Raw genomic sequence first — 14,064 nt, 5'->3', positions numbered from 1 at the left:
GTGGAAAGCTTTCAGTTCTTCCTCCTACCCTAAGATATATATTAGGGCTTTTAAAGAGGTATTTTAAAAAATTGAGACAACATTCCTACCTGCTGGAGGAATCGGAAATGCTCCTTGCAGGAGGGGAAACTTTCTGCGTGTTCAGACTTTTAAACCTCCCCCTTAAATAAATTCAGACAAGACTCAAATTTTGCTCTGGTTTTTGGCAGAATTTAGGCCACAACTTTATTGATTACAGAAAGTGACTGGTTGCATAGGCTCTGGTTCGACTAGCTCCCTGCACCGTTGCAGGTAGCGCTGACCCAGGGCAACAGCATAGGTCAGCCTAGGGTGAACATCCGGATAGGCGGAAAGCCAGGAACAGGCTATGTCCACCACCCAGATGTCCCCCTGGACTCAGGCACAACCTCCTCACAGGGTTGACCAAACCATCGAGTCCCTGGATTCCTTTAACAGAATACCCTTCACATAGGGATGGCGAGAGCGTTCCCCCATCCCTATCTCCTGAACCAGAGCCTATCCACAACCTTACAAGTTGTGATGATTTGCTATGCAGCAGGCGAAACCCAAATGGCACCAGCCAATCAGTCAAGTGGGGAAAATTCCTGCTGTGCCCCTGTCCCAATGACAGACGACACATGATGGCATAGCAAAGTCAAGTGTTCAGCCCTAAAGGTAGGGAGAGGTGGGCAGGTGTTCCGATGCATGCGCTGAAAGAGGAAGCTCTGGGTCACGTGCATAGGTATATATAGGTCCCTTGATCTGTTATCCTGCGTCCCATTGGCCTGATTAAACCGTGCTTCAAGGGACCTACCAATTGGGTGTTGTGGCTATCCAATCATACCCACCCACAACACAGGGTTTGGTTGCCAGGTCTTTTTGAGGGAGGACCCAATTAATGTAGATTCGGTCAAAATTTGGTTGTTGAATGTAATCTGTTCCAGAAGCCCGTTTGGATTCCGAAATGTTTGACAATTGAGGCGTGGCTTCCAACTGGTTGCAGGACCTTCCTGCACTCAAGAGGTCAGACATTCAGCTTCCGAAAAACTTTCAAAAACCGGAACATTTACTTCTGGGTTTTCGGCATTTGGGAGCCGAAACGTTCCAAAACGGAGGCATTAGGGATCCGAGGTTTGACTGGAAATCCCTTTCTGTCTGTGAGGATGCAGAAGGCCACATGTGAAAGCCGGCCTCAATTTGCTGCCCTCTCGCTCGTGTTTTGAGAGGGATCAGACTTTGCTCTCTGAAGGCAGGAGATTTCAGGGGAAGCAGATTCCATCTACATGCTGGAGAAACGTGACATAAGGTGCTTTATATGTCGGCCCAATGAGTTCTGCCTTGCCTGCTGTGACTGACAGCAGCTCTCCAGGGTTTCAGAAAGATTTTTTTTCCCCTGGGTGCCCCTTATTAACCAAGGCCTCTCTGATATTTTGGTTTGTGGGATTCTTGCAAGGAGCAGAACTTGCATCTCACAAGCCTCAATGCAGCTACCACCCTCCAAACCCGCCAAAGGCCTTATGGATGGGGTCCCTGATTAAGCCACAGTCAGAGGGATGGCTAACACTGGTTCTGTTGATTTCGATATTGCACTCAGTGGGTTCTACTCTGTATATTTAATTACATATTTAAATGCATTTTTTCAGATGTAACAGTAAGCAGAAAACAACTGGTGCCTCCATGCCTAGTGCAAAAGGAGACTCGCTTTATGGAAATGGGGAACATTTTTTTACAATGTAACAACTGTGGATAGGCCTTAAAAAAAAGAAGAAAAAGCCAAAGGCAGTTTCATACTGTGCTTAATTTTTCTTCAATATTTTGTTTTTGCAAGAATTGGCTCACTCATTCTCCTGTACTCCCCCCCCCCCTTAGCATTCTCATAACCCTGGCATGGAATCCTCTTTCCTCTAGTGACATTTCATATCTTATTGTGTGTGTGTTTTGCATTCAATTAACTTCAACATGCTTTTGCACTGCAGTGTGTGTGTGTTTTAAAAAAACCCTTGACATGCATTATTAATGTTACCTCATCAAAGGCTCCTAGAGAGATCTTTTTATTTTTAAAGAACAAGCAATAGTTATTGCAATTTAAATTGAGATAGAATGGACTGCGGGGGGGGGGGGGGGGAGATGATTGCAAAGAAATCCAGAGGCTAACTGCGTCAGGAAACAAAAGGCAATTGTTCATGGCAACTAAGAATTCTGAAATTCAATTCTTTTCATGGTGGGAATCCATGGTTTAATTAATGGCTACCAGTTATCATCTGCAAAGAGACAGGATGGATAAGCATTTCAGGTAGTAGTTTCAAGACAATGGCCTATTCGTTTTCCTGCCCTGCTGTTCAGAAGCAATGCTGAGCAGGTTATTCATGTGTACAATCATTATATATGAAACAATCACCAATATTTCTGTTTCATCCTGCTGAGCAGGTTATTCATGTGTACAATCATTACACATGGAACAACCACCAGTATTTCTGTTTCATCCAGAAATGCCTGCCATAGATAAACAAATCTCAGCCAAACAACCATTTTGGTCAGATGTGGTATGTCTGAAAGGAATATAGGGTGAGAGAGATTTTGAAATCTCTTTAGAGCAGTTCAATGAGTTGTTTATGTTCATGTAAAGCGTGTTCTCCTTCATGGAGAGCACGTGTTGTGGTGGGGTCTGCTGAGCCACCCATCTGTTACCAGGCAGGGTCTCTAAAGATGGCCTGGGGCAGTGATTGGTTCACTGGGTTGCTGGGGTAAAAGTTATGTTGCAATTTTGGTGGGAGGGGTAAAATGTTTAAATACTCTGCACGCAGCCTGGAGCTTTCTCTTTGCTGCGTGCAACAGATCACCCGCCCACCCGCCCTTGAGTAAGGGGTTGTTGCATTGACCTTGCTATGCCTGTCATGGGGTCATCTGCCGTTGGGGCAGGGGCCTGGTAGGAATTTTGTCCATCTGGCTGATTGGCTGGGCCATTTGGTTTTTGCCTACTGCGTAGCAAATCGTCACAACTTGTAAGGTTGCGGTTAGGCATTGGTTATAAATTGGTGGAGGAGGGGTTAGGATAGGCTGGGCCTGCCCCTCCATGGTTGCTGTGGAAAGGGAATTCCATTAAAAGAATCCTGGGGCTTGCCATCTTTTCGTCCAATCCCTGGAATGGGACTAGGGCCGGCAAGCCTTCGGGGAGCATGCGGATGAGAATTGAGGGTCTGTGACTCAGCTCCATTTCTCCCCGACTTGCTTTCCCCCGCACTGTCTTTCGGTGGTAAGTTCTGTCCCCAGGCGGGGGGACAGATAGTCTTAACCAATGCCTAAACAACCACTCACGGTTTTGTATTTAAATAAAGTTGTGGCCAAAATTATGCCAAAAACCTCAAACAAAAATTAAGTGTGCGTTGTGAGTTATTTGGGGGGTGGCTTGGGGACCTTGACACGCAACTGATGGCTAACATGTGTAACCAAGTATGCACACCTCAAGAATGTGCACATCAGCTGAGCATGAAGAGAGAATTGTGTCCATTTCTCAGTCAGTAGTGGTTTTAGTTTCTTCACAAACTAATTGTTGTGTGGAGAATAGGGCAAGGGGAGAGGTTGCTCAAAGCTGTGACAGGAAATGAAATGATTTAACCATTGCAGTCAAGGACCCCACACACTTCACATTAAAACCTCAGACAGACCTGCATGTACATAGCGCGCAGCTTGACCCTTACATGTTAAGACAGGTGTGTGAAAAGACTTGCAAGAGTTGTTGCAAGTAGCCAAAGAGGCCATGGCAGCTTGAAACAAGATTAGTCATCACCCTTGTCGGTCACCAATATTAGCAGGCTGCTTAATTTCAATTCCAATCTATCACCCCGCTATCTTCATCAGCAGACTAGCATTCGAGCAGGAAAAGTGCATGAAAATGGCAACAGGGATGGCTAAGCACCAATCTCATGGACTTGAATTCAGCAAGAAAAGAGATGTTGTTGTTTAGTCGTATAGTCGTGTCCGACACTTTGTGACCCCATGGACCAGAGCACGCCAGGCACTCCTGTCTTCTACTGCCTTCCGCAGTTTGGTCAAACTCATGTTAGTATCTTCGAGAACACTGTCCAACCATCTCGTCCTCTGTCGTCCCCTTCTCCTTGTGCCCTCCATCTTTCCCAACATCAGGGTCTTTTCCAGGGAGTCTTCTCTTCTCATGAGGTGGCCAAAGTATTGCAGCCTCAGCTTCAGGATCTGTCCTTCCAGTGAGCACTCAGGGCTGATTTCCTTCAGAATGGATAGGTTTGATCTTCTTGCAGTCCATGGGACTCTCAAGAGTCTCCTCCAGCACCATAATTCAAAAGCATCAATTCTTTGGCGATCAGCCTTCTTTATGGTCCAGCTCTCACTTCCATATATCACTACTGGGAAAACCATAGCTTTAACTATACGTACCTTTGTCAGCAAGGTGATGTCTCTGCTTTTTAAGATGCTGTCTAGGTTTGTCATTGCTTTTCTCCCAAGAAGCAGGTGTCTTTTAATTTCGTGACTGCTGTCACCATCGGCAGTGATCATGGAACCCAAGAAAGTAAAATATCTCACTGCCTCTATTTCTTCCCCTTCTATTTGCCAGGACGATCTTAGTTCTTTTGATGTTGAGCTTCACAGCATATTTTGCGCTCTCCTTTTTCACCCTCATTAAAAGGTTCTTTAATTCCTCCTCACTTGCTGCCATCAGGGTTGTGTCATCTGCATATCTGAGGTTGTTGATATTTCTTGTGGCTATCTTAATTCTGGCTTGGGATTCATCCAGTTCAGCCTTTCGCATGATGAATCTGCATATAAGTTCAATAAGCAGGGAGACAATATACAGCCTTGTCTTATTCCTTTTCCCAATTTTGAACCAATTAGTTGTTCCGTATCCAGTTCTAACTGTAGCTTCTTGTCCCACATAGAGATTTCTCAGGAGACAAATGAGGTGATCAGGCACTCCCATTTCTTTAAGAACTTGCCATAGTTTGCTGTGGTCAACACAGTCAAAGGCTTTTGCGTAGTCAATGAAGCAGAAGTAGATGTTGTTGGGTTTTCTGGAAGAAAGGAGTTCTTACTTCACAAATGGATCTAACGCTATATATTGGAAGTGATTGGAAGCCCTTGCATTGACAGAGCTTTGGAATGTACCCAGTGCCTTCCAATATGAATGCAACATTAATCAACCCATGTAGACATTAAATCACAAAGGCATAAAAGTCTTTATTATGAATGATAGAAGACAGCGCATCCTGCCTTGCCTATAACCAGAAATGATCTTCTTAAGATATTATCAAGCTCTTTTCAGGTTTTCTAACCCCCTACGGAAAATCAGTTGGGGGAGAGCAATCCTGCCCACCCCACCCTGCAGTTACATTACTTGTCACTCTTCACAAGTCAGAGAAAAATGTTTGTAACGGGGCACTTTATTTACTTCTGCAATATCCTGATGGGATTTATAAGCCCCGGAAGGTCAGGGTTCTAAAAACACGTAAAGTTATCTCTTGTGGAAGATGATAGGAGATAGGGTGGTGATGCCCATTTTCCCTCAGGTCAGGGATGAAAACAGCTGAATGATTACTCTGTATAAATAACAGAGGGGAGACTTATTTGCACTTCAACTGGTCTGACCCAAAATGGCCTCCCAAAATTCATTCCCCTATTTGTAGGCAGCAAAATTGGACGGCGGGATGAGAGAAGGATTTTCCTATTATTATTATTTTTAAGTGAAGGGGTCGCCCCCCCCTTTAGCTCCACTTGTCCTGAAAGCAGCTTGCAGTTACCTGCACCTGCAGAATTTCTGTGAGGTACAACTGTTTTCAAACTTTTCATCCCAAATGACGTTTTCTCTTAACATAGTGTAAAGTTACCAGATGCCCCTGTTTCCCGGGGACAGTCCCCGGATTTACAAAACAGTCCCCTGACAAAATCCATCTATTTAGAAGGAAGTTGAAAAGTGTCCCTGGATTCACTGAAAAAAAAATCTGGTAACCTTAAATAGTGGGCTACACCAAGGTTTTTTCTCAAAAGCTCCATATTTTATGTAAAACATAGGCGATCACTATCACAGCAAAGTATTTGGTGAGGGGGAAGGCCTAAGGTTACAGTGGTCTAAGAAGGGAAATGGATTGTTAAGAAAGGTAAGGTCTTACCAGCAGGAAAGATGGACAGCCATATCAGCAGGACACTTCAAATAGTCTGGCTGAATTGTGTCTCAAAATCACTTTGATTTAATATTCTAGCACATTGTGGTTTTGGAGTATACGTCACTGTCCCAGGGGGTCACTTTTGTTTTGTTTTATTTAAAAGAAACCCTTATACTGGCTATTTTAGGAAGCAGCCATCTTGGGTTCATGTGCACACAGCAAGCAATTGTTTATTTCATTTGCAATCTAACTCATTTTTTAATCTTGCACAGATGCCTTCAAAATAACATATGAGCATCGTTAAAATCCCGCCAGGAGTTACAAGATCAACTACCAGTGTTGATGACAGTGTGGTAGCCACCTTAATAAAATTGTCCCTAAATGACATGAAGAAGAACAATTCAAAATACTGGATGGAGAAGTTCTGAGTGTGAGACAATATTTCCTAAGAATAAATCACTTTTACTAATAAAGCCATACTGCAACAGTTTAGCAAGGTTCTTAGAAACTCTAGCAGATATTTAAATGTCTGTGGATGCCTTTTCACATATGTTCAATATGGCTTAGCAATTCATTATACTCAAAAACAATATATATTTATTGTTATCCTTGTTTAACCAGTTCAAGTTTCAGTTTACTTTAGTCATCTAATAACTGTTAACTCAACAACTTAGCTGTCATAAATCTAATTTTTCTCTAAACATCTAAAATATTTTCTCAAGTTAGCTTCCAGTGCCTTATAATTGCAATAAAATGAAAAGTTTCAATCACTTCAAAAAGTTCATAACATTGTTCACAGTGTCCCAAAAGTAGTTCATAGGACTCATTAAGCTCATACATTTTTAATTCAGCCAAATTAGATTTAGTTCATTTAATATCACCCTGGTTTCAACAGAAGTCCAACAACAGTCAAGGCATTTAAAAACTACCGTACTTTTGAAGTACAAAAAGCAACTTGGTTTTATGGTACAGAGATCCTCTAGTTAGTTCCAGCAAATCATGCACGTTTACTCTTGCAATTTAGTTTCATAATTTGGTTTACCTCATGCTCTTTATAGGCAATAAAATAATTCAACTGCACTCCATTTTCAATATTAGGTTGTTGTTTTTTTGAGTGGAGAAGGGGAGTATCAAGATCCAACATTTTTGCCATCATTTACTGTTATATCATATTCATAGCTGTCAATGTTTCCATTTTTTAAAAGGAATTTCCCTTATTCTGAGTAGGATTCCTCGCAAGAAAAGGGAAAAGTTGACAGCTATGACCATATTTCTGAAAAATTCAGGCCTCACAACACAACAATATGCCACCAATTTTTTTCATCCGGGCCTCAGGCCTGCTGGGTAAGACCACACTGCTTTAGGAAACTGATACAGGGCTACCATGCTCAGATAACTTGAGCTCTTCACCTCCTCTTTCCCTCTTTTAAAAAGAAATTTTAAAGGGGGTGGGAATGTGTTCCCACAAAAAAAGGCTCAAATGCTTTTCCAGGAAACTGGAAGATGTTCGTTAAACCATCCTGCCTCTTGACACTGCCTCTTGTTATGTTGCACACCTGCTAAAAGACATACGCAAACTCCCCGATGCCCAACTCCAACCCCTTGAGGCATGGTCAAGGACTTTGAATGCCTCAATGCACCACAATCTTGCTCCTATTGGCCCGGAGTTAGTGGTTGAAGACTGTGTTAAAGAGGTTAGAGATTTAGCCTATTCAGAATCGTTCAGGTTTTAAGAGAGACCAATACCAGTCCTCGCCAAGTAAGTCCAGGCCTTTCAAGGCTAGTTCTCCAAGGCGCAAGCAAGGTCTTTGGATGCCCCGATGCTCTACAACAGGCATCCCCAAACTTGGCCCTCCAGCTGTTTTGGGACTACAATTTTCATCATCCCTGAACACTGGTCCTGTTAGCTAGGGATGATGTAAGTTGTAGTCCCAAAACAGCTGGAGGCCAAATTTGGGGATGCCTGCTCTACAACCTTGCTCCTTTGTCAGCCAGAAACTAAAGGCACTAAAGAGCTTCTACATCAGCCTAGCTTTGCTGAGAATTAGCAGCCACACAGTACAGTGTTACCTCGGGTTAAGAACTCAATTCGTTCTGGAGGTTCGTACTTAACCTGAAACTGTTCTTAACCTGAGGTACCACTTTAGCTAATAGGGCCTCCCGCTGCCGCTGTGCCACCGCTGCACGATTTCTCTTCTCATCCTGAAACAAAGTTCTTAACCCGAGGTACTATTTCTGGGTTAGTGGAGTCTGTAACCTGAAGCGTCTGTCACCCGAGGTACCACTATATGTGCATGCGCATAATGCCACTCTCTCAGCCTCTCCCTCTGCCCCCACCCGTAAATGAAATCCTACTCATTTATGGTGGCTGGGGAAACCCAGCCAGATGGGTGAGGTATAAATAAATTATTATTATTATTATTATTATTATTATTATTATTACTACGGAGATCTCCTCAAGGCCAGGTGGGAATAGCAATGCTTCCAGTACCCGCAGAGACAGTTGTTGTTCGTTTAAAAATATATATAATTGTATAAATTTACAGATAGCACCAGTAACATAAATAGATGTCTTTAAAGCCTAATATTGTCTGTATTTGAATTACAATATTACAAACAGTATCTCTTCCTGCCAACCCCCCTCTTTGCAGCTCCTGCCCTCAACCACACATCCTCCTGGCTCATCTTTCGATCTTTTTAAGATCTCAGTGTTTCCAACGAGCCATGTCTCCTCTTGACCAGCCACCAAGCCAGACACAATTTGCAGCAATTTGCTTCCTTATGCTATATATCATTTGTGGGTGCTATCCTTTCTCCCCTTCACATCTTTTCTGGGAACTCAGGTGAAAGCATGAGGTCGCAGCCCAAAGCCAGGCTTCTTAGTACCATTAGCCTGTGTGGAACTGCTGTGCAAGGCCCTCAGTCAACTGCTCTGAATCAGCAGGTGGGCTGGGCTTAGGAATAGACATGCATTCCAGGTGTGCTGGGTGTGGCCAGGCACACCTCAAGGTCTCAAAGAAGAAGTGGTTTTGTGTTTTAATTTAATTGCGTGATATGCTGATTTGCGCACCAAGCCTCTATGAAATCATCTGCGTGTGCTTAATTATCTTGACAATCCACTCCAATTTATTTCTCTCCTTAATAAAGGGAGATCGGGTGAGAGATAAGAGGGAGGAGCAAGAATTTGGTATTTTGTGTCTTATTTATGTAAAGTTTGTTCATGTGAAAAGATTAGCTTGATTAATAAAAGTAGTCATTTATGACTACGTATTCAAACAATGTTCACCTTTAAAATAAAATTAAAAGGTGCACTTCAGGTAAACTCAAAACAGGAACAGATTTATTTAAGTTTAGATAATATTTAGTAGGAACATAAGAGTCCATCTGTATGGACCAATGCTGCATCTAGCCCAGTATCCCACAGTGTCTAGCTAGAAATTGCTGGGATGCGCGCAAGCAGGACACATTGCCCTTAGCACCTGGTGTTCAGGACCACCATTTCTTTATATATATCAACCAAATTTTACTTAAAGTTGTTGTTGTTTAGTCATTTAGTCGTGTCTGACTCTTCGTGACCCCATGGACCAGAGCACGCCAGGCACTTCTGTCTTTCACTGCCTCCCACAGTTTGGTAAAACTCATGCTGGTAGCTTTGAGAACACAATCCAACCATCTCGTCCTCTGTCGTCCCCTTCTCCTTGTGCCCTCCATCTTTCCCAACATCAGGGTCTTCTTCTCGTGAAGTGGCCAAAGTATTGGAGCCTCAGCTTCACGATCTGTCCTTCCAGTGAGCACTCAGGGCTGATTTCCTTAAGAATGGATAGGTTTGATCTTCTTGCAGTCCATGGGACTCTCAAGAGTCTCCTCCAGACCATAATTCAAAAGCATCAATTCTTCGGCCATCAACCTACTTAAAGTTAGGTATGGGCAAATCTGTGAATTCCAGTTTCTCTATCCATTTACCCACCCTCAATCAGTGCTTTTTTTCTAAAAAAATATATAAAATATTTAGGGGTACTCTAATTTTCCTACTCATACTGAAATACTGCCCCTCAATGAGGCCAAACTCAGATTAACAAAATATTTAGGGGTGTGTGTACCCCTGCGTACACCCCAGAAAAAAGCACTACCCCCAATTATCCATTTTCTGCATTTCCACAGCATTTTTGCAATTTTTTAAAAAATGAAGTCCACATGAAAATTCATCAACCTTTTAATGCAAATTTCAGCTGTGATGTATGAGTTAGAGACGTGAAAATTTCAATGGGAGTCCTTGCTCCACGGCATCTGGGCTCACACTGGCTTTCTCCTCCAACTCAGCTATACATCCAAATACATCCCTTTGATCCAGGAACTACAGTGGTACTTCTGTTTGTGGATGGGATCCGTTCTGGAGCTCTGGTCGGATCCTGAGGTTTCCGCAACCAAAGGTGCATGTTCTACGCATTGCTTCTCCACAAGGATTTTTGGAACTGCAGTTTACCATTCAAAGAGCTACAGTTCCAGCCCCCTTAACAACAGAAAAGTGCCCAGATCAATGGAAGACAACAACACAATGAAATTCAAAACAGTAACAATTTATTGCATGTTTATTCAAAATCCATTAAAAACTATTTAGTTTAAGTAATGCAAGAAAATCGATCAGCTTGATCCAGTGAGACCAGAGAGAGCCATTTTCTTTCCTTCCTTCCTTCCTTCTTTCTTTCTTGTTCTGCCCAATCTCAGTCCATATTTCATGGCTGCTTAAATCATCTGTCCCCCTCCTGATTCTCAGTGAGAGCCTCTTCTTCTGCCAGTCTTTGGCCAGTTGAGACGTCCAAATGGAGCAGCAATTCCTTCAAGGAGGAAACTCACCACTCTTCAATGATGATGTCATCTGGATGGAAAAGAATGAAAAAGAGAGAAAATCTGTTCAGTCCTCTCCGCTTCTTGTAGCTGGAGTCAGTCTGGGTGCTGCCCTCCCAGGCCAGGTGGGAAAGGCCTGCCAGGCAGGGAGCAGGTCCTGCAGGACTCCCAGCAAGAAGACCTGGGAGGTGTGTCTTGGGCAAACAAGGGACAATGGAGTTCACTGTCCTCACGATGTGGGGCTTACCTTCTTTCAGATTATTCCTGAAACAAGCCAGCTCCGGCCGAATTACTGTGTTCTGCAGAGGAAAGACAAATCTGAGTCAGCTGACACTATGAACCCCACCCTGGATGGGTGTAAGAGAAGCAGCCCCACCCAGGAAGGATGGAAGCAACCAAAGAACTGAATACAGGAAGGCAAAATACTTACTCTTAGGTTTGGGAATCTTTGTGAAAGGGCCAGCAGCAGGGATATACTGCTGGCCCCTAATTTTCTTTGGTCTTCACTCCCCAAAAGGGCGTAATATCGGAGGTCCTGCAGGATGAAAGAAATGGGACAGTTAGTTGGGTAAGGGACAGGGGGGCAACCCTAAAACCACTCCTGGTGCTATCAGGATACTTATGGTAATCAACTGGAGAAGGGTGCTAGTATTGGGGGCTTCTAGGAGGAGACCCCCCCAGCAGGCTCTGGAATGGCCTCTTCAGTTCCTGTGGGAAAAGAGAGAAGAGAGGTTGAGTGCTGCTGGGTTAAATTTTGTAAGAGTGTAAAAAGAAGAAAGAGCTGTGCAAAGAGAAGTTAAAGCAGAGGACATACCTCTTTGTCCTCCTCTGCGCTCCCCAGAACTGCCTCTGTTGTTCTATGGAGGATAGCGCCCACCATAGAGGGACTGAAGTGGGGTCTCATAAAACTGGAGAGAGAAAGGGAAGGGGTTAGACACTGCCTCCTCCAAGTCTCCCTTGTCCCCTTCTCCTCCTGCCTGACTTGCCCACCCAAAGCTCCCCCTGGAGTTCTGCCGCCCTGCAGCCCCGCCCAGTCCAAAGACCCCGCTCACCTCAAATACCCTACTCACCTCAACTGCAGAAGGGCCTCGAAGGCCAGGGCCAGGCTCAGGGGGCGATCCCTGAAGTACTCCAAGTGGCCAAGGATGTTCTAGAAGAGAGCAGAGGAGGAAAGTCAGCTCCTTCCAGGAGTCTCCAGAGGACGGCTCCAACCCCAAACACCAGCCCCCTCTCTGCCCCTCCCTCCCCATGGGGGTCCCTCACACCACCCATCACTCACCAGAATGGCTTTGGTTGTCTCCTCCTTGGAGTACTTCAGGGTTCGGAGCCCCCTGAACTGAGCTGCCTGGCAGTCCTGGAATGCAAGAGGGGGGCAGGTCTGAGGGATCCCCTCCCTGCTCTCGTTTTATCCAATACTCACCACAATGGAAGGGATGTGGATTCCCAGCACATCTGCAAAGTGAAGGACATGGGGATTGGTGAGTTCCTCCCTGAGCCCCTTGCAAGGCTTTTCCAAGAGTTTTCTCCTGGATTCCAAGTCCAGGATTCCACGTACAGGAGAAGGACACCCCAGGCCTTGGGGGCCAATCCTGACCTCCTGCCCCCAGAACATGGCTCCCCAGGGAAGGTGCCCCTCCCGCTGACAACTGCCCCCCTGTCTTCCCCACAGCCCAGCCCCCTGATTCTCCCATCAGACCCCACAAAAGGGGGTGGTTGCTGGGGGGGGGCATGTTTTCCAGATGCTGTCGCAGATAGGCGGGTTGGAACCAGCCGTCTGGCTCTGTGCATCTTTTTACTAGGTGCCCCCCCAGCCCATTCCTGCCCTCCTCCGTCCCCAAAAGGAGGGCCACTTGCTCACCCGACACCGCGGGCTGCTCCAGGACTTCTAGGGGGGCCACCTTCTTGCAGCTGATCAGCCGCCTTAAGCGCCTGAACCTAGAAGAGACAAACAGAGGGAGCGACTCAGAAACCGGCAGTCCCAATTCGGGGTGTGTGTGTATGAGGAGGGGCGTCTGGCCCAATTCCTGCCATCTCTCTGCAGTTCTGCGACCTGAAAGGGCATCGCCGGAGCTGAAAAGAGGCAGCCCAGAGCACGAAGGGCTGGCAGAGAGAGAAAGGAGGTCCCAAGTGCTATGGGTTTTAGAGCTCCAGCCCAAAGGAAAGACAAGCCTTGCCAGCTGTTAAAGGGCTGCTCTGCCTCGTCTTCTTAGGACAGCCCTGCCCTTCCTTGGTGAGGGAGGAGACCCCTAGGAGGGTCCTCCAAACATCAAGGTGTCCCAGAAGAGGAGCAGAACATGAGGAAGGGGGTGGAGTCTTCCTTGGAGCCAGAGAGACCCCCAGGAAGGGGGAGAAGTCCAATATTGTAGGGCAGCTGGAGAGATGCAAAATGGAGCCAGGCAGAGGTGTAGGGGTTGGAGGGCTGGACTGGGAGGACCTGGGAGAGCAGGGTTCAAATCTCCACTCAGCCATGAAGCTCCCTGGTGGACCAGAGAGCTGAAGCTGTGGAGGGGGCCCCAGGACTCACACCCCGCCCCCAGGAGACCAAGAGAAAGCAAAGGAATGGTACTTACAGTCTGCACATCTTTACAAAAAATCCCCACCTCCTTTCTAAGCTAACTACCTATCTAAAATTCCCACCCAAGCCTGATAGCAAACTCTGATCCCACCCCCACCCCCAAACCTAGCCCTAACCCCAAACCTAACCCCCACCCTAACCCTACACTTACCCCTAACTATTTTTCTATAAACAAAAGAAATATATTCAAAAATGCACACAAATGAGTGCAAATACACACAAATATGAAAATAAATAAATAAAAAGAAATAAAAATAAAAATAAAAAGAAATAAAAAATAAAACAAAAAAACAAAAAATAAATAAAAACAAACAAATAAAAACAAACAAATAAAAAATAAAAAAGTAAAAAGTAAAAAATAAAAAGTAAAAAGTGAAATAAAAGTGTTAAAATAAAAAAGGTAAAATAAAAAATAAAATAAAAATAAATCAAATAAAATGAATCAAATAAAAGTAATAAATAAAATAAAAAGAAAAATAGCAAGCAAACCTCTCCTCTTCTACAACCACCACC

At 44.7% G+C, this 14,064-nt stretch overlaps 1 long non-coding RNA gene across 5 annotated transcripts in view; it reads right to left on the bottom strand.

The window, feature by feature from the left end:
- LOC308475864 overlaps positions 1 to 13,769 on the bottom strand; it is a 117,711-nt gene extending 103,942 nt beyond the window's left edge. The window contains exons 1-8 of one of the 5 annotated variants that reach the window (XR_013985433.1): positions 13,547 to 13,769; positions 12,835 to 12,911; positions 12,256 to 12,428; positions 12,047 to 12,126; positions 11,791 to 11,884; positions 11,407 to 11,684; positions 11,224 to 11,275; positions 10,693 to 11,007 (exon numbers count right to left, since the gene is read on the bottom strand). This is a non-coding gene — a long non-coding RNA (uncharacterized lncRNA). Of the gene's footprint in view, positions 1 to 10,692; positions 11,008 to 11,223; positions 11,276 to 11,406; positions 11,885 to 12,046; positions 12,127 to 12,255; positions 12,429 to 12,834; positions 12,912 to 13,546 lie in introns of those variants that run through there. The other 4 variants (XR_013985432.1, XR_013985429.1, XR_013985430.1 and 1 more) reach the window with 4 other exon arrangements.
- Between the last annotated feature and the right edge of the window lie 295 nt (positions 13,770 to 14,064).

The sequence above is a fragment of the Podarcis pityusensis genome (genome assembly GCF_964106645.2).
Source record: "Podarcis pityusensis genome assembly, chromosome: 4".
Classification (NCBI taxonomy): domain Eukaryota; kingdom Metazoa; phylum Chordata; class Lepidosauria; order Squamata; family Lacertidae; genus Podarcis; species Podarcis pityusensis.
This window is presented reverse-complemented; position numbering and strand designations above follow the sequence as displayed.